This window comes from Taeniopygia guttata, chromosome 3 (assembly GCF_048771995.1).
Source record: "Taeniopygia guttata chromosome 3, bTaeGut7.mat, whole genome shotgun sequence".
Classification (NCBI taxonomy): domain Eukaryota; kingdom Metazoa; phylum Chordata; class Aves; order Passeriformes; family Estrildidae; genus Taeniopygia; species Taeniopygia guttata.
In genome coordinates, this window is record NC_133027.1 from 13,530,583 (window position 1) to 13,549,190 (window position 18,608).

The 18,608-nt window shown below is 36.3% G+C and overlaps 1 long non-coding RNA gene across 1 annotated transcript in view; it reads right to left on the reverse strand.

The window, feature by feature from the left end:
- Positions 1 to 308: 308 nt before the first annotated feature.
- LOC121469661 (uncharacterized) overlaps positions 309 to 18,608 on the reverse strand; it is a 37,191-nt gene continuing 18,891 nt past the window's right edge. Inside the window, exon 2 of the long non-coding RNA XR_005979764.2 lies at positions 309 to 544. This is a non-coding gene — a long non-coding RNA (uncharacterized lncRNA). The remainder of the gene's footprint in view (positions 545 to 18,608) is intronic.

The window sequence follows — 18,608 nt, forward strand, 5'->3', positions numbered from 1 at the left end:
TACTCAGCACAGCAGTCCCCAAAATGAGGACAGAATAATTACATGTGTCCTGAGAAAAGTTTCTGGATTGCATAACTCTGTTATTGCTGTTCGGCTGAATCATTTCTCTGCCTGGTCCAGGTGCTCTCACATCACAAGTGGGAGGGAGAAGGGGATTACTGGAGAGATGGCACACACTGAATCTGTTACAGAATCATAGGGTTCCAGACTTGTAAGGCTAGTTATGTCCTGAAGTACAGTTACATAACACTATAAAAATAATTGGCAGTCATGAAGAAATTTGAAAGGATATGTAGCAACACTGTGTGCAATATTGTTTTTTGTTTATTTGTTTTGTAGCAGCATTGAAGATGACAATATTTTCTGTAGAAACTATTCACATCTAAGCAGCATTAAAACATTTTTTGCATTTATGTGAAAATCTCAGGGGTTCAAAAATTTGGCCTGGTTTCTTCTGAGCTCCAGAACTTATCCAAATGTTCATCTAAAGACACCTCTGGGGAACTGGCTGAACAGTGTGACTCTGCAAGGGCTTGAGACAGACCTGTAGATGAAAAAAAAAATAAAAGTTGTAAATTGCTAGTAATTGGAGAAGACCTAGCTTTGTGGAACTCTAATGAATGCAAAAGTAATTAAACCTCTTAAGATAGCATCACTGGCTGCAAATTTCTAATAAGTATAAACATAATAAAGCTCCTTTAGAGATTGTAATTTCTAACAGCGTTAGCCCGTTAGCCACTGTCTTATGTGAATAGCATGGATATAAGGAATACTTGTGCAGACAAGATTGTTCACATAGCCTGTTACAAAGTCTGTTAGGATCCCAAAATATAGTTATGGTAGGTAATGGTATATTTATCAAAACTGAGCAGGAACTTAAAGCTTATTAAATAAGAACTCATGTGTGATGTAAACCTGGAAATCACACACTCTAAATTCTGTTAACCAGTCTGATAGTAATCCTTTTATTAATATTTGTATTCTATGCATCCTATAGCACTAGAAAATTAGAATATGTGGATAACTGTTAATTGAATTTCTTAAGAACCTTAAGGGAAGAAACTATGGTCACAAAAGGGACAGTGGTCAAGATTATTGCTGTTTTATGAGTAGGAACTTACATATTCTTAGAGGAGAATAGCAAGTTAGGACCCCAGGCTCACAAAACTATTTTATTTTTGTTTTATATTCTCAAATGAAAAGTTAGAATGAAGACAATCTCTGTTTATTAGACTTTTGAAACATAATTCAGTAAAGTTCAAAGGGAGGAGAATGTTGTAACTGTATTTGCTGCTGTGCATCTTCACTGTGAAAGTGTTCCTCTTAAACATAAGCTTTGAGCTGGCAACTGTCCTGTTATTTTATTTTTCCACAATGAAATAATACATCCTTCCTGATCTTTAAGAGGTATAAAATAGGAAAGATTAATAAAAAATCCTCTTCCTATAAGTTTTCAGTTCTGAATGGGACATAGTAAATTATTTGTATTTTATGATTGGAAAAAGATGAGCGGTTTATACCACTACAATTTGGACTAAAACTGATTTAAATGAGCTAGATGCTGGGATCTAAATGATCATTCATTTGGTGCACCATTTCTTTAATCAAAGTAGAGTTCTACCAGATTTCAAATGGGAATGTGTTTCAATGGATTATGTTTATTTCAACATTTGACAAGAAAAATAAAAAATTTCCATCTCATGTTTAGTTTTGAAACTCATTTGGGGGTAGGGGTGAACTAGATTAAATGTTAGATATTATTTTTCTATAAAATATATTTTATAGAAAAATTTTATATATATATATATATATATATATATATATATATAAAATTCAAAATAATAAAGTCAAAATACATAATCCAAATCAAACATTTTAAATCAATGGGAGCAGAATTCCTTTTCTAAAGGAGATCTTATTCTTCCTTTACTGCATGACCCACCTCATCTGTTGGGTTTGCCAAGTGCAGGATACCGTTGCCCACTCCATATGTAGTACAGGAATATGTAGCCAGCATCTCTGTGGGAAAATACTTGATGGCTGGCAGAACAGCTACAAATTGTGCTCTGACTATTTGAGAGCTTCAAAGACTGTCAAGATCATATGTAGTTTGCCTCAGAGATAAGATGTGTTGTTTTCACATCAAAGCAAGTGCTATTTGTTCTCCTTAATTTCCAAAGTGTATATATATGATACATATTTTTATATTGCATATTTTTTATTAAAGGTAAACCATTATCTAATAGTTAGTCTCGATTTTGACCTCTGTGAAGTAAAAAACCATATATATTCCTTAGAATGCATTTCTGTGTAAGTTTTATGAAAGCATTTTGTTCTATGAGACTGATAAATTGAGTATACACAAACAGCTTTGAAATAAATTTAGTAAGGGACTATCTGTTTATTACTGCATAGATTACTTGCTGACAGTAAGCAAGTTTTAAGATAAAAGAACTTCCAGTGAGGGTAAAAACTAATTGACTTCTGTTTGGTTGGTTTTTCATTGTAAATCCTTAGGAAGCTTGAAAACATCGCTTTAGTCAATTTGCTGAAGTAGGCTTTCATTAGTAATATACTAAGCAGTGCTTTAATCAGTACATAAATCCACCAATTTCAAATAATTGGTGCTAATCATAATTTCTCAATTCATAAAAGGACTCAAGGATTTTTGTCAACAGCAAAGTTGAATGATACACGAAGGCCTAAGGTCTTTCAGCCATCTTGCAAGCCCACCCTCACTCCTGGAACAGAGCTGTTCCTGCTGAACGTGTTCTAGATGTACCAAAGGCCACAGACTAATAACAGTCACACCTGCAATTATAAATCTTGGCCACCTTGCAAGAAATCTGTTGTCCAGTATAGGCACCCACCTGCATTTACATAACAGGAAGACAGGGCAGGTAGCACTGAGTGGCTTGTGATCAGGCAAGTATGCTCAGTCCCTCCTTATCAAAGCAGGATAATTGCATCCAGCCTGCTTTCTTTTGGACTCTCCTCAGTCCCTCCTCACCCTTAAGCAGTGACCAAGAAGTATTTGGAAAGCACATGAGTTTACACTGGCCAGTTTTGCCATGGACTCTGCCGACAGTTTGGCACTGTATTTTTGTTCTATTACAGATGTGGCCCCCTTTCACAAAGACTGAAGTGCCTGACAGACACTGTCCAAGATACTCCAATCACTCAGAAAAATGGGAACTGGGGAAAAACTGGAATCTGTTCTCTTCTATCATGTAGTAATGGCGTAAGGAGGTAAGCATAAAGAAGAGAAAGTCTTTGGGTTTTTTTTTAAGAAGTGTTTGCTATCATGTTTGAAGATATACTAATTATTTCACAGATCATTTGCTTGAAAAGAATATTGGTGAGTTCGAAACATTTGTTAGCCCCAAAAAAACTCAAAGTCCCAAATCTGTCTATTAAAGACTATGCTTCCCTCAGGTCATTCTGAAATAAAAAAAGAAAAAGAGAGGACTATCTTGCCATGGTCTCACTAAAAATGGATAGTTGTACAGCAAAAAGATTTATTCATATGTGACAGAGGAGAAAAAATTGTGTTACGGCACAGTGGGACATCAGATTGCAATAGGACAGCTGTGAGCTAACCATCTGTTTTGGGATGCAGCCTCCACACATCAAGAGCCAGAAAGGGAGGCTCCAAGCACACTTTGTACCTTGTTGCAGACCTTGCTGGTAAGATTTGGGCTATAATTGTCTAAATGGCTCTCCCCACCTGACCTAGACAATAGGCTTTTGGTTAGGATTGTTACCAGCCATGGAAGTATTCTGGGCTTGAATCCCTTCAAGGCTGAAAATGGAATTCAACTGGTCTCTTTTCCTCAGGAAAAGTGCTTTAAATTGTAGTTTATAATACAAAAGTTGTGAGCAGTATATTTATGCTGTTTTAAAGGTGGATCACTGTAGTGAGTTTTTCAGCCGAATAAATCAAATGTAAGTTTTCTAGGACAGGTAGAAGAGGTCTCCATTCATTTACCAAGTCTCTGCTGACTTGGTAAATGAATGCCTAGTTACTAGACATGACTAGTCGACATAGTTTGGTTATTAAAATCAGTTTTTTGAAAGCAAATATGTTAGATTTTAAAATGCAAGTAATTTTTCACATGTTTCAGATTTAAATTTTTTAAGTCTGGCTTTATACCTCTCAGATGGCTTCTATGAGAAATAGATGGCTTAAGTCTAACAATAATGTACATGACATCGTCTCCCTTGTGAAGTAATTTTTAAAATGTCTATCACAGAATTCAAAGATTGGCAAATATTGCACCAAAATTTTCTAGTGCATGAACAGTTTTTAGATGCTGTTTCATGGGACAGGAAGTATTCTTCATCCAGACATGATTTTAAGATCTGTTTTAATGTTAAGGACATAAGAATCATCTTCTTGGAACAGATCAATATTCCATGCTGTCTGCCAGGGAGCAGTGTTAGAGTCTTAATGTCAAAATGCTGTATCTGATACATCAATGCATAATCAATTTCAGTACAAAATCATGAAGATTTTATCTATACAGTAATCTGTCTAATATCATATTCCTCTTATGTACTATCTTATACATGCTTCATTTTTAATTTTCCACTTTGTAAAATATAAATCTAGTTTCTGAGCAAAATACCATCTTCCCCAGAACCAGCTTTTCTTCTGAAAAATGAAATAATCACCTCTCCACTGCAAATATGTCTGAAATGCTGTGGTCAGGAAAAAGATAGGTCAGAATAGATGGCCATTGAGGTGTTTTCTGGTGAAAAATCTATGCTACATAATACTGTAACCATGTGTGATCTTATACTACCTGAAATCCACGTGGGCTTAGCTAAATTAATGCCCAGGTTTTACAGCCTATGACATCTTCCATTTTGCAAAGTTCAGCTGGCAAAATATAACAGGATGAATCTGGGGCTTTGTTAGGCATATCTGAATGGAGAGAACATAATGTTTTTGAAATAGAATGTGGAGCTTTAGCCACCTGTCTCCAATTATACTCAGTGTGACTGCAAGATTAAAATGCCATCTAGCTCACTGTGAAAATATGTCCCATAGCATCTCCTTTTAGCTCAGGAGCATTAATGCTAATAACACCCCAACAGAGAATCAATTTTATTTTGATACTCTCAGTGATTAAATATTTTATACAGAGCTGTGGCAACACTTTTGAAAACTCTAAAACACAAAATTGGAGTTGAAAACATGTACTGACACTGACAAAAACTGCATGTGAAAGGGTTTTTGCTAATTGAATGACTAGCACAAATGGTAGCCAAGAGAAGTATATTCACCTGAGAAATTCGTATGAAGTAGAATATGGAATCAAAAAAGCAGTGAAAAATCAAAAATCAAGCATTGATTTCAAGTTGATCATACTGGAATGATGCTGTTGTTTTTGCTGTTGTTGTTGTTATTATTTTGAGTGTATACTACTTTGCCCTTTGAAAAATATATGCAAAACTGGCCAGTACTTTGGTACCTATACTGTGCATAAAATTCTGTAACTGGTATTGATGCCAGATTTGCTTTCTAGACTTCCTCTGTTCTTATTCTGAGTTACAAGGCTTCAAGGTCATAACATCATTAAGAAATCAAGTGAAAACTATAACAAAAGTCATTCACAGTCTTTCAAGTTGATAGTTGTGTATTATTTCTGACAAACTCACAATGTGAAAGTAAAAAGATTAGCAAACTTGGGCCATCCTGACAGAAATATTAGCTATTGAGATGCTGCTGAAGGTATCATTATTATATTTAGAGTGTTGAAACATGAATTTCCATTTTGAGGTTGAGATATTTCATTCAAAGTACAAACAGGTATATTTACATTAATTAAAGCTGTCTAAGATTTTCTGTGTTGTTTAACAAGTGCTGCTATTTAAATTCCTTTCTAGGAAAAAAAGGCCAAAAGAGAGTCTGAAAGAGAGTAGCCATTGAATCAGACTCAGAAATTTCTACCTCACATTTTTCATACAAGATTCTGATCCTAAATAGGACAATTTATACTGTCTATACTACCTCATACAGTCAGGTACTTTAGAGATGTTAATTCTGGAGAAGGTTAACATGCCAAGTACTAGACTTTTTCACAGCAGGGATATTTGAATTATCTTTAATGCCTTTGATATCTATATCAATGCCCTTTTTTTCCCAGATAATAATATTTCATAATCAGTCCATGGAAGAAATCTAATAGGCTGCATTTAGTATACAAAGCACTAGAGATGCTAATTTTATAGAAATACTTATATTAGAAAAAAAATAGTTGTTTCCCTTTCTGCTCCATAGTGGTGAAACATTTGATCTCTTATTGTCTTTGGAAAAGTAACATCTTCCATTTTCAAATGGGGCAGATCAGACATGCAGAAGTGAATCTCTGAGTGTCTATAAAGTACAAAATTCAGCTTCAGATCTTGTGATACCCTGTTCCAGTTCTGCAAAGAGCAAAGACCATAACTTACATGATATGTTTAGAGCTATAATATGTAACCTCCCTGCATGGCACAAAAACACTGTGGCAGAGATTGATCTCACATCTTTTCTATACATTTACATCATGTTTCATCCTTCAGCACTATACTCTACATAAAAGAATAAATTTCAAAAGAAAAGGACATAAATGGTCTATTTGTATTACCATTATTTTGCACAACATAACCCAAATGCCATAAAGTCTTCCTCTTAAAAAGAAAGTCTATCATATAAGCCAGGACAGTATTCGAACAAATGGATCAAAATATTCAAGTGTATGAAATATAATTCAATGCAGCACAATTTAGGTCATTGAAAACACCAAAATATTGAGGATCCTGTACAGATGACTAGCACAGCTGTGTTTTGACCCTGATGAATGAAGTTTTCCTTATCTAAATGCTAATGGAGCTGTAGATTGCTCTTAGTGCACTCCTTGGCATTTTCTTTCAATATGCCCTTGTGTTTGTTGGACTTGTCATGCCAGACCACTGCTGTCTCCTCTGCCCACTTAGACAGCTTTACTCTTATCGCCCATCACCTGAATTTTGTGCAGAATCATCAGCACTGGAAGGATTCTCATACTCTGGTTGAGGAAAGGAATTTTTTATTCTTGCACACCTGCTTGCCTTTCTTTGCCTTTCTTTACAGATTTATACCAACCCTGGAGAATATCAACACACTCCAATTAAACTACATAGGGACATAAAATATCCTGAGTTGGAAAGGGCACGGAAAGGTCATTGAAGTCCAACTCCTGGCCCTGCACAGGACACCCCAAGAGTCACACCATGTGCCTGAGAGCATTGTTCAAACAATTCTTGAGCTCTGTCAGGCTGGTGCTGTGATTACTTCCCTGAAGAGCCTGTTCCAGTGCCCAACCACCCTTTGGGTGAAAAACTTCTTCCTGATATCCAGCGTAAACCTCCCTGTCTCACTTCATGCTGTTTCTTTTGCTCCTGTCCCTGGTCACCACAGAGTAGAGATCAGTCTCAGCCCCTCCTCTTCCCCTCATGAGAAAGTTGTAAATGTAATGAGCTGCATCTGTAACTCCATCTCCTCCAGGCTAAACAGCCTCACACAGCTTTTTCTCCAGACTCTGTTCCATCCTCATTGCCCTCCTTTGGATGCTTTCTAATAGTTTAACATTTTTCTGATATTGTGGTGATAAACACTGCACACAGGGCTTGAGGCAAGGCTGCATTCACATAGATGAAGTGTGGGGTTATTTTTTTTTTTCAGAAAATATTGAATTCTTTTTATTAATCCACTTTTCTTACTATTGTTGAATTTTCAATACTCAGTGCTCAAATGACAGAGGCAAAAGTGTTACTGTGATCCCTCTTATGCTCTTTAGTATTACACCTTTTTTTGTGCTTGTAAGAACACAATTCCCCTGGCATCTGTGTAACTCTTGTACTTGAAATCTTAGGTAATAATCCTGAGTCTGGACTTATGTATCATGGCCTTGACTAAGCCACTTCACTCCTGTTTGTCCTCCTGTATAACATGAAGAGGAATTTGTTTCTCCATTAATTCATTTGATATAGAGGAGTGCAGTAGAGTATTTCTGTGCCACAAATAATGGCCAATATCTGTGTCATTACTCTCCTATGGGAATTCAAAGAGTAAAGGTTATTGGTAGACAATTCCTAGACAATAAAAAGATACACTATTAACTATCCTTCAGTTCATACCATTTTTCCACATTCTTGTTCACCTCTGTCTAATCTCATATTGCTATTTCTCATTTCACTTTTGAACAAAAAATTAAAACCAAAAATTTAGATCATATCTGCTTTAAATGAGTTATGATAATGTAAGGCCTCATTTAGCATAAAGCACATAGAAAATCAGCTTTTAAGTAAAATTCAAAGGTAACTTCAGATGAGAGTCCATAATGCTGTCATCTCTGCAGAATTTCAAACCTACCCTTGCTGCAAGTTACAGGGACTCAATGCCATGACCACTTTCCTGGAGCTGATAATGTTTGTCTTGTGCTTTACCTCAGAGTTTATACAAAACATCTCAGGGCTTCCAGATGTTTGGGAAGTAGTTGGCTCACATATTTCTGGGAAAATGTGTCCTTTGCAATGATATATCACCAAAACCAAGCAAGGAAGCTGTACAAGTTCCTTCATTGAATGGCCTTCAAAAGAAAGAATGGGGTCTGTAGGCAGGCTGAGCAAAAACAGCCTGCAAGGGCAATGGCTGGCTGTATAAAATTCAGATCTGGCAGCTCTGAACCCATCTCTAACAGCACTGACCTGTTAGAGGAGAACACACAGGAATTTGTTTTAGTTTGAGATTCTTTTACTAGGATACCTAATTGTGATGAATAATATATGTATCTAGCTTGCCAAAAAATAGGGGCAAAAGCAGAAATATTTAACATTTTGCCTTTCAGTTTCTTTCTGGACTTTTGCTTCAAATTTAAATCAGTTTTTGCTTTTACCTGAAAATATATTGGAAAACACATTTAATATTTTAGATGTTCCAGTTTACAAAGGGGGAGTCAACCAACCAGTCTAAAATCTGTGTGTTGGGCTTTTACTGTTATCTTCAAACTTCAGCAGTCTCTGCTTGTGGAGTTTCAGCTGCAGACATGGGGGAAATGTGTGCAGTCCAGAGACTCCAAGAGAGTTACAAGACAGCTGGTTCTGGGAAAAAGAAACAAAGACTGCTAATAGCATGGTGGTACATCCAGGGAAAATTTGTAAAACTTATTTCCAGCACCATGGCACCATGTGGATGTCAGAGTGTGGTTGGTTTGATCTTGTTGGAGCAACATTGTGCACTGCAGACATATTTAATTCTAAAAGACAAGTCTGACCATTTTTTACCTTAAATTAGAGGAAATTACAAGGACACAGATAAAATGTGGATACTTTTAGCTTCTCAGTATTATAGACTTTAGCAGCCCACCTATTATGAATAAAAATAGTTCTGCTTTGCTATCCAGCAGTTACAACCAGTCATTCAGGTTTTTTCACTCAAGGAAAAGAGGTAAAAAAATAGTAAACTTTTCAACCACAGAGATGGCACTCTGACACAGGTTGCTTTTAGAAATGCCATAATCTGAACAGATTTGTCTTATTTAGAGATACATATAAAACCAAATAGAAGATAATTTAATGTCTGGAAAATGTATCCACTGCCTAAAGGATATTTATAAAACAGACAGACAAAGACAATTTTGGGGCTTTTATTCTGTCTTTCAGGGCTTTTAGCTAGTTGCTTCTTCCTGCTTTACCTGCACCTTGCTGTGAAGTTATATGTGCCTCAAAGTCAGAAAGGACTGGAAGGTACACTTAAAAGAGTGTGTTCTGGTTTTCAACCTGAAGCTAAAATATCAGTTTTTTCTTCCAGCAAGTGAAATGCTAGTAATGATACAGTTGTTTTCTCAAATCTAAAAGTAAGAAAGAAAAATGGCAAAGCCTACTGTTGTAAGTTTTGGTGACAATAAACCTCTACCCAATTAAAGAGGAGACCTCACGGCTGCAGGGCTCAGCACTTATAACTGCCAGGTAAATTCACATATGAAAGGAAACCATCAGATCAGAGCTGGCCACTGTGTAGAGAATCACTGCTGACAATAGAACAAGAATTGCTCTTTTTTTATCTGTAATTCAACCTGACTTACATCCATAAATTCAGTTGTACTGTTAAGACCTAGTGTCCCATTGCTTCAGAATGAAATAAGTGTTGTATTTCGTGAAACGTCTCTGTATAATATTATATTTAGAGATCTACTTATTCCCTAGGCTCAGCCACTGATCCAGGATAGACTAGAAAAATGGATTATATCATCGCTATGCCAAGGGATCGGGAGCAATAAAATCCAGGTTTTTTGTCATTTACTTTATTTTTCTCTGAAACTGAGAGATACAAAACATAAAAAATTATAGACAAAACAAGTGAAAATACCCTCTCTAGGAAAATATATATCATAATAAAATACACAAGACAAGTTAATTATAGAGGGAGATTACTTGAATCTCTGATAATTGGACAGCCACTCCATCCCCTATTGGAAGTTGTTCCTGGTCTGACTCTCACATTAGAAAAAATAATCACCAACTCCTTTAACTTTATCTAGTCATTTTCCAATTTGCAATTTAACTCTTCTTCTGTGTCTAGTGGGTGATCTGCATTGATGCCTTGGTAAGTAAAGTCTTGCTATTTTGCTACTTTTTATATAAGATGCTTTTTAAAATACAATGTAATTGAGTAATTAAGGATTTTCAGCCCCTTAAAAAAAGGCAGCTTTTGCTGCATTGCATTTTCAAGTTCCATAGTTTGCAAACATGAAGGGGACCTTTATATACGGAATTGAAAATTAATGCTATTGAATGATCTGGATGACATAGCATCTAAAGAAAGGGAGATTTATAGTAATGGTTAATACTCAATAGAAAAAGTGGTAATGGAATCCAATGTTTGAAAAATGAATCTGCAGGGATTCAGATTAATATTGAAACATAAAAGTTTAATCAAAGACAATTAATTGCACAAACTAGCCCTGAACCATTTGTTGTAGTTTTAAATCAAAACTGAACATCTTTCAAAAGCCTACAATGTAGATACAATATTGCAATTATGTTCTTGAGACAGATATTCATCAGTTCTTCTGTCTTGAGAAATCTAAGAAACAACCACTAGTTCTTACAGTGTTTTACCATTTAAGTAATTAAAACTGTCATTGATATTTGGATTGATGAGGATTTAAAAATTCCATTAATGAAGTAGCATTGTTACATGTTCCAGTGCTTAAAGTTACAAAATGTCAAAACCCAGTTTGCCAGCATAGAGATTTATCAATTGGGCAAATCCAGCAATATTTTTGTGCCAGCAGTCAATGACATCCCTGAAGCTAACCAACACAGTGCATATTATATAGTTTTTCCTAGAGAAGGCAATAGGGATTTATTGAAAACACCTTGACTGACATATATATATATGTGTATATATATATAATGGAATATAACTTTTTCAATTTAATTTTAGACATATCAATTTTTTTCTTAGTTGAAGCTTCAAAAATATTCCTGGGAAATTTCAGCTTACATCATTAAGGTGGACTAAGAAGCAGGTGAAATTCCTTTATTACAGAGGAAAATCTTAATCAGTCTTATATAAAATTAGCTGCAAGGTTTTGCTATTTAACAACTACAGAAATTTGTCTTGATTCTTACTGAAACGTGGATGTGTATTTTAGCCCACCATATTCCATGTTTGCTCATTTTGAGAGGGATTGGTCTTACCCACCATCCTCTCTCAAACAGTCTAGTTCAAGCAAGTCATGTATCCTCAGCAGGTTAGATAAGATGTAAATGTCTCCAGTGATTGATTTGTCCTGTTGGTGTCTAGAGATCAGGGTGACAAATAGACAGCTACTAGAAGAGCTTCCCCCTTGATGACCATAAAAACAGGATCAGTGATAGCCTAAACTGAACTTTCAGCTTTTAAATTGCAAAAGCGATACGTGAAATTCCAACAGTTTATGATGTTTCTTAGCAAGCTATTCATAAGAAGTATTTGGCAGGTCACAACCCAGTCCTACAACATATTTTTATGTGAATAAATTCCAATTCATGCAAATGTTTATGTACATGAGTACTTGCAATGGAGCTGTTCCTTCTGTAGTGGAATGACAGTGGTGGGTGGCAGAGCCGGGACTGCACCACCAACCAGTCCTCACCTGTCCTCTCAGACCCAACAGCAAGTGCTCTGACAGAGATCAGTGTTTTCTTATATAAACAGCTTTCAATTTTATGTGCACACTTCTCTGTGAACCAAAGTGGTGAAACAGCACTGAGCCTATTTTACAGTAAGTTCAGCAATAATGACCAGCATCAGATTCAGAGTGGATTGTTGGTTTGTTGGTAGCATATTGAGCCAGATGGCCTTCTAAGGTCAAAGTAATTAATCTACAGTGTTTTCAATCTAATTGTGTTGCTTTGAGTTCTCCTGCAATTTTGCTGATAAAATAAATATTACAGTTCTCTAAGTAGATTGGAAAAATAATTAATGGAGTCCTTAATTATTTTACTAGCAGCTGCATATACAAATGTGCATTTGTGGAAGTTGTCCTCCAAACTTTTTATAGCACTAAACAGAAACTAATTGTCATCTAAATTCCCCATTGGCAGCCACTTTATAATGCCAATTCACCTTTTAGTATCCTCAATTATGCATGAACAGAATAAGAGGTGAAACATTGCAAATGTTAATTTAGGAAATATTTAAAACGCTTTGTGGACAGAAAATGCTGCTATGATTGAAGCCATTCACTGATTAGATGATAAAGGAAAAGGTGAGAGGCATGTCAACCTTGGTACCTCAAAAGTATTATTTCCCTTACTGAGGGTGAGTCTAAAATATCCATAAAATCCTGTCCTCACTGAAAGGTAAACCTGTCATATCCTAAAGGCAAAAGGAATTAACTTTGTTTGTATCAAATATCTGTCAGCAAGTGAGCTAAAAATTAGAATTCAAATCAATCAGCAAAGTACAGAAAAATAAAGGAGTAACATGCAATTTTTTCAGTAAGTTTTGATTGGGAATTACCACATTGGAATTTAGCCAACTACAAATTTAAGACTTGATCTAGCAATTTATTATTTCTCTCTAATCAATGCATGGAAGTTGACATTTACAAAGAACAAGCACCTACATTAATAGGAGAGAAGAGAAACTTCTCTCCCTGTGTTGACTTAGAATTCTGAATCTAACAAACTGAACACCAGACTTTGAGATGGCTGCTTCATTTCCTTAGCACCAGGAGTCATTTCTACTGATGAGACGGGATCTTGGAACCACATCTCATGTACAGTCTGAGCTCTTCATCACTACCATAATTTCCAGAGTTTAAGGTGCCTTGAGCAATGTGGCTAACTCCTGCTCAGGCTCACTGCTCTGCAGCTGCATCAGCCCAGCCTGATCAGCACAGAAAGGTGTTTGCTATGGATAACCTGCTGGAAATTTGTCAATGACAGGCAGTCTCGGGGCTTGCAACAACATACTAAACAACAGAGTAAGGCAATTACATCTCCTTCCCTCCAGACTGGTTTTTCTCCATGTTAAATGTCAGATAAGCTTGAGATGTCTTAGGGAGGAATGGGAATAACTGGGGGTTTGCTTTGATTTCTTGGTCAGCATTCAATACCATATCTACTGATATTCTTAGAGAATGAAGTATGATTACTTTTTCTTTCCTCTACTAGCATATTTTTAGTAACTACTAAATTAATCTTTTTTTCTCTTAAATCTTATGTTTGAAGTTTAATTTTACTCTGTCAGCATATTTTTTCTGTCATAAAAGTCAAAACTCTGAAAATCCACCCACCTCAGAGAGTAATCCAGAAGGTGATAAAACCTCAAAGTATGTGCTATCCTACAACCTCAGCTGAAAATAAAAGCTATCATCCATTATCATTCCTGGACCCTGGTCAAAAGTGACTGCTTCACTTTTTTTATGTTGCCCCAGGAAACATCAAAGAATATATTATTTCTTCTTCATTCATGTTAAGCTAATGAGGAGCACTTATACTTCAAATGCATCTGTAGTTCCTGTAGGTATATACAAGATGCCTGTTCCTGAATGGAATTTTTCCTAAAGATAATTGTTGACATTCATTTTCTAAAAAAATTATTTCCCCTGTATGAAGTGAGGGGAGCGGATGCATGAATGATCACACAGAGGGAGATACTGAGATGTGAAGTAGCAAGGACGCATTTGGCAACAAAAATAATACAAAATTTAAAAATATTTACTTTATCCTGTGTTGTTGTAAGTGAGGGACTTACAGAAATAGATTCAGGGATGGAAAAATAAGGAAGTGAGTAATTTATATTTATTTAGGGGGGATGATGAAAGGAATGATGTGCATTACTTTGATGAACTGGCAGTCACCTTAGCAGATCTGTTGAGTCATCTGTGTGGTACCGTGTCGAGTCATGATGGATTGTTAGGTGGCACTGCAAGCACAGAAAGACTCACTGAGCAGAAATAGGTTATGCAAGAAAAGCAGCTAAATCCCCATTAGAATTCTGCCTGAGACAGAGTAAATTCAGCTTGTGTGCTCACTGTTTGGAAGAGCCTGGAGTGACTGACAGCCTTGGCATGTAATGCAGTATTTGGGTGCCTCGGGGCTCCCCTGTTGGGGATAACACCATTGTAGGGAGCTCGGCTGCTCTGTGTCACACAGCCTCGAGTGTGGGCTGGCTGGAGCAGTGAAAGCTGCTCTCCTGGAAATCCCCTCCTGGAAATCCCCTCCTGGAAATCCCCTCCTCTCCACACAGAGCACAGCAGAGCCACAAGCAGCAGCGATGTTCACTTGTGAGTGAACAAAATACAGCAGCAGGATGATTTATGGTATCTGTTGTAAACCAGTTTAATGCACTACTACATTGTCTACTGAAAAATATAAGCCTGTTTTTTCTTCTGTTTATTATTAAATGTGGATTATGAGTAACTGAGATGATGGCATGAAGGCCAGTCACTAAATTTGGACCAAATTTCAGTGGGAACGGAAGCACAGAATAAAACAAATTATATGAAAATTGTAGGCACACCTGCAACTTTTTATCCTAGGAAAGCAATGATTCCTGTTGAATTAAAATGTTTTTATTATTCTCCTGTGAGCAAAAAATTTGCAGAAGATTAAGTAGACGTGTAGGTGTTGCCTCAACTTCTTTGAGGGCAAATTTGAATTCTGACAGTATAGTCAAGATAATTTACCTGGTTTAGGGACAAGACCTCCTGTCAATACTAAATTCAAGAGCCTTTGTCTGGATAAAGTAATCTGATTCTTTAATGAAACAGGCCAACAGTATTGGGCTTTTCTCTTCTTTGGTTTCAAAATAATTTTGTACAAGCTCTCAGAATAAAATCTTTACTATCTTAACATGATTCAGTGAGATCACAAGTTAAATGGAGTTTTGTCTGAGTTAGAGTTTAAGCTTTAGCATATATGTTTCTTTCCTGTATTATATTACTTTCCTTCTTTTTTTAGTTTTGGATTCACTGTTACTTGACTGCTGAACAAAATTACCCTAAAGGTTTTGCACATTGAGAAAAAAACATAATTAGCTTTTTCTGGCTTCTCTACTCACTAAGCTCAGTTGCTATGACAACCAAAATTTTACCACTTTCTTAACATCAGTTCTTTTGATTTCTGCAGTTTAAATAAACAAAACAAACCTTTAAACTGTGTAAAAAAATTTATAATTTCAAATATTTAGAACAAAATTGTTCACCTTCCTCAATAGTCACCATGCATAAGAATTTTCTTTATATTTTCTAAGAGTCAAAGAGATCTTCTAAGGGCTACTGACAGTTCAGTGAAACAAGCATTTGTAGCTCACAACTGATCCTACACTGATCCTACAGCTCACTTATAAAGGGATAATACAGACATTACAGTTGAAATAAACAATTGCTGTAGTTTTGATGTCAGAAGATGGCATGCAGCACATCCCAGCTTGGCAAACAGGGAGCTTTTATTATTATTTTGATTGCACTTGGGAAATACTGGTAATAAGGCATTTTTGTGATGGGGTGATGTGATGCTCATTTTTTCAGATACAGCCTTTCCTGGCTGGGAAACTTTCAATTTGCTTCCAGCTGTTGTTCACACTACTGTAAAAGCAAGTTTCATTTCCTATATGAAAAAAATTCCTTTTAGAAATGATAGACCATGTGATCTTTCATTGAAAGAGAATATAACAGTTATGTGCCAAAGGCTAGTAAAATAGAGGATTGTGTTCATCCCTGGAGATTTGTGTAAAATCTTGCAGATTTGTGAGGTCCAGATAAAGAAAAAGATTTCGAATGGGTATGTATCATTCTACTCCCCTCTATTAGTCACTTGGAGAGTAAACCAAAGGTTGATGATTCCATACGTGAACAAGGTCTGGACAAAATTAGGTACTTCAAAGTACAGCTGCAGTGAAGTGCATGGAATCATAAATAATTTAAATTGGAAAAGACCTTTGAGGTCATCAAGTCCAAGTGTTACCCCAGCAGTGCCAAGACCTCGGCTCCACCATGTCACTAAATGCCACATCTACGCCCCTTGTAAATACCTCCAGAGATGGTGAATCTATCACTTCCCTGGGCAGCCAGTTCCAGGGCTTTATGTCCCTTCCCATTAAGAATTTTTACCTAATATCCAGTCTAGCTCATGGTGGCACAACTTGTGGCCATTTGCTTTCATCTTATTAGGTTGACTCCCACCTCACTACAACCTCCTTTCAGGGAGCTGCAGAGTGGTGAAGTCTCTCTACAGCTAAACACCCACAGCTCCCACAGCTGTTCCTTTCACACTTGTGCTCCAGGCACTTCACCAGCTCCACTGCCCTTCTCTGGACTTGCTCAATCCCCTCAATATATTTCTTGAACTGAACACAAGATTCAAGGTGCATCTTCACCAGTGCTAAGTACAGGGACACTGACAATCACTGGTCAGCCCTCGTCCTGCTCAACACACTATTCCTGACACATGGAATGGTTGACACAAGATATTACTGCAAATCAGCTCCCTGTGAACTTTTACACATAAAATAAATGGGAAACTAAGGAAGCTATCTGCCCACAGGGGTTGAAATTGCTCTGCTTAGAGAAATATCCACAATATATGTCTTTTAAAAAACAAATAAGGTTTATGTTTTGAAATGCAGTAGCCCAAAAATGGTGACAATTTGGCAGAAGGGGAAATGTTGCTCCGTCTCTTTCAGTTCTCTTTCTGGAAATGATGGAGCAATTTCAGGAGGAACTTCAGGCAAAGCAACTCTTTGTGAATTTTTAGCTATATTGCAGTAAATTGAATTCAAGTGTGTAGGGCTACACTAGTGCATGAAGCAAGGGAACATTAGAACACAAACACAATTGTCCACGTTGCTTAATTTGCACCCAGTTTCTGTCACAGTTTTGGCCCTTGAATGGTTTCCTCTATTGTGTTTTAATCACAGCTGCTCCTTCTCTTCACTCATCTTTCCTGTTATCTTCTTTCTGCCTCCTATACATGGTTTCTCAAGCTGAAGGCTGTGATATTTAGTGAACAGCCTCACTGCTTTGCTGACAGAGAGATCAGACTCACTGTAACCTTTCCAAAAACATTTCTTCTTCATTTGTATGCACCACAGCCACATTTCTCTGCAGACTAGATCAATCTCAGTATTGGGGAGATTATACTGCTGTCAGTAAGCCCTCAGCATTTGCTTCGCATTGCTCTAGCATGAGGCTACATATGGAAGACTAGATGAGCTTGTCATTTCATTTCACCCATTCAATATACCAAAAAGGAATTTTGCTTGAGGAAAAAGTAATTCTGATAGAACCTTATGCAGTTTGTAGGAAAAAGAGCCTCTAATTTGTGATCTAGTTAAAGACAAAGGTCCTTCTGGAGAACGGGTGACCAAGAACTCATTTAGTGTTTAGCCAAAAACAACTTGCAAATGTTATGAAGTCCTGTAGGCAACACTTGATAGAGCAATGGAAAAAATTGGGAAATACAGTCAAGATTTCTGTGTTCTGATCCTCTCTGACTCCATCTATGATGTGGCTTAACCTGTCAGAAAATAATTCTTTCTCTGTTCTTCTAAAACTTTGGAGAAACTTGAAAGATTTTTATGGATTTTTGATGAAAACTTGCCAAATATTTTGATATCAGTGATGTTTTAAAAAATACGAAGCTACATACCAAATTTGTCTCCCCAGCAAAGCTGCATAAACACTTACAGCTTTGAGATTTCTGGTGCCTATGGTTTGGAATAGGTGATAAAAATAATAAATTTCAAGGCTTCCAATTTGAAAATGTACTTTTTCAAAATAAATCACACATTTGTTCAAGAGCTGCATTCTAAATAATAATGTAAGTCTGCTCTTAATAATGGCTTCATGAAAGTTGAACTTTTTGTTTTGGTTTGGTTTGATTTTGTTTGTTTTGTTTTGTTTCTCTAATATAATATTTCACTCCTGAAGGGGGGAAAAAACCAAGCATTTATAATCTTAGCTATGTATTTAGGAAAAAAAAACAAACCTAAAAACATAGAGAAAGAGTAATGAGAATATTTACCCAAGGTAATATATGGACTGGATAATTTTCAATGTGATTAAAATAGAATTTAGGATTTG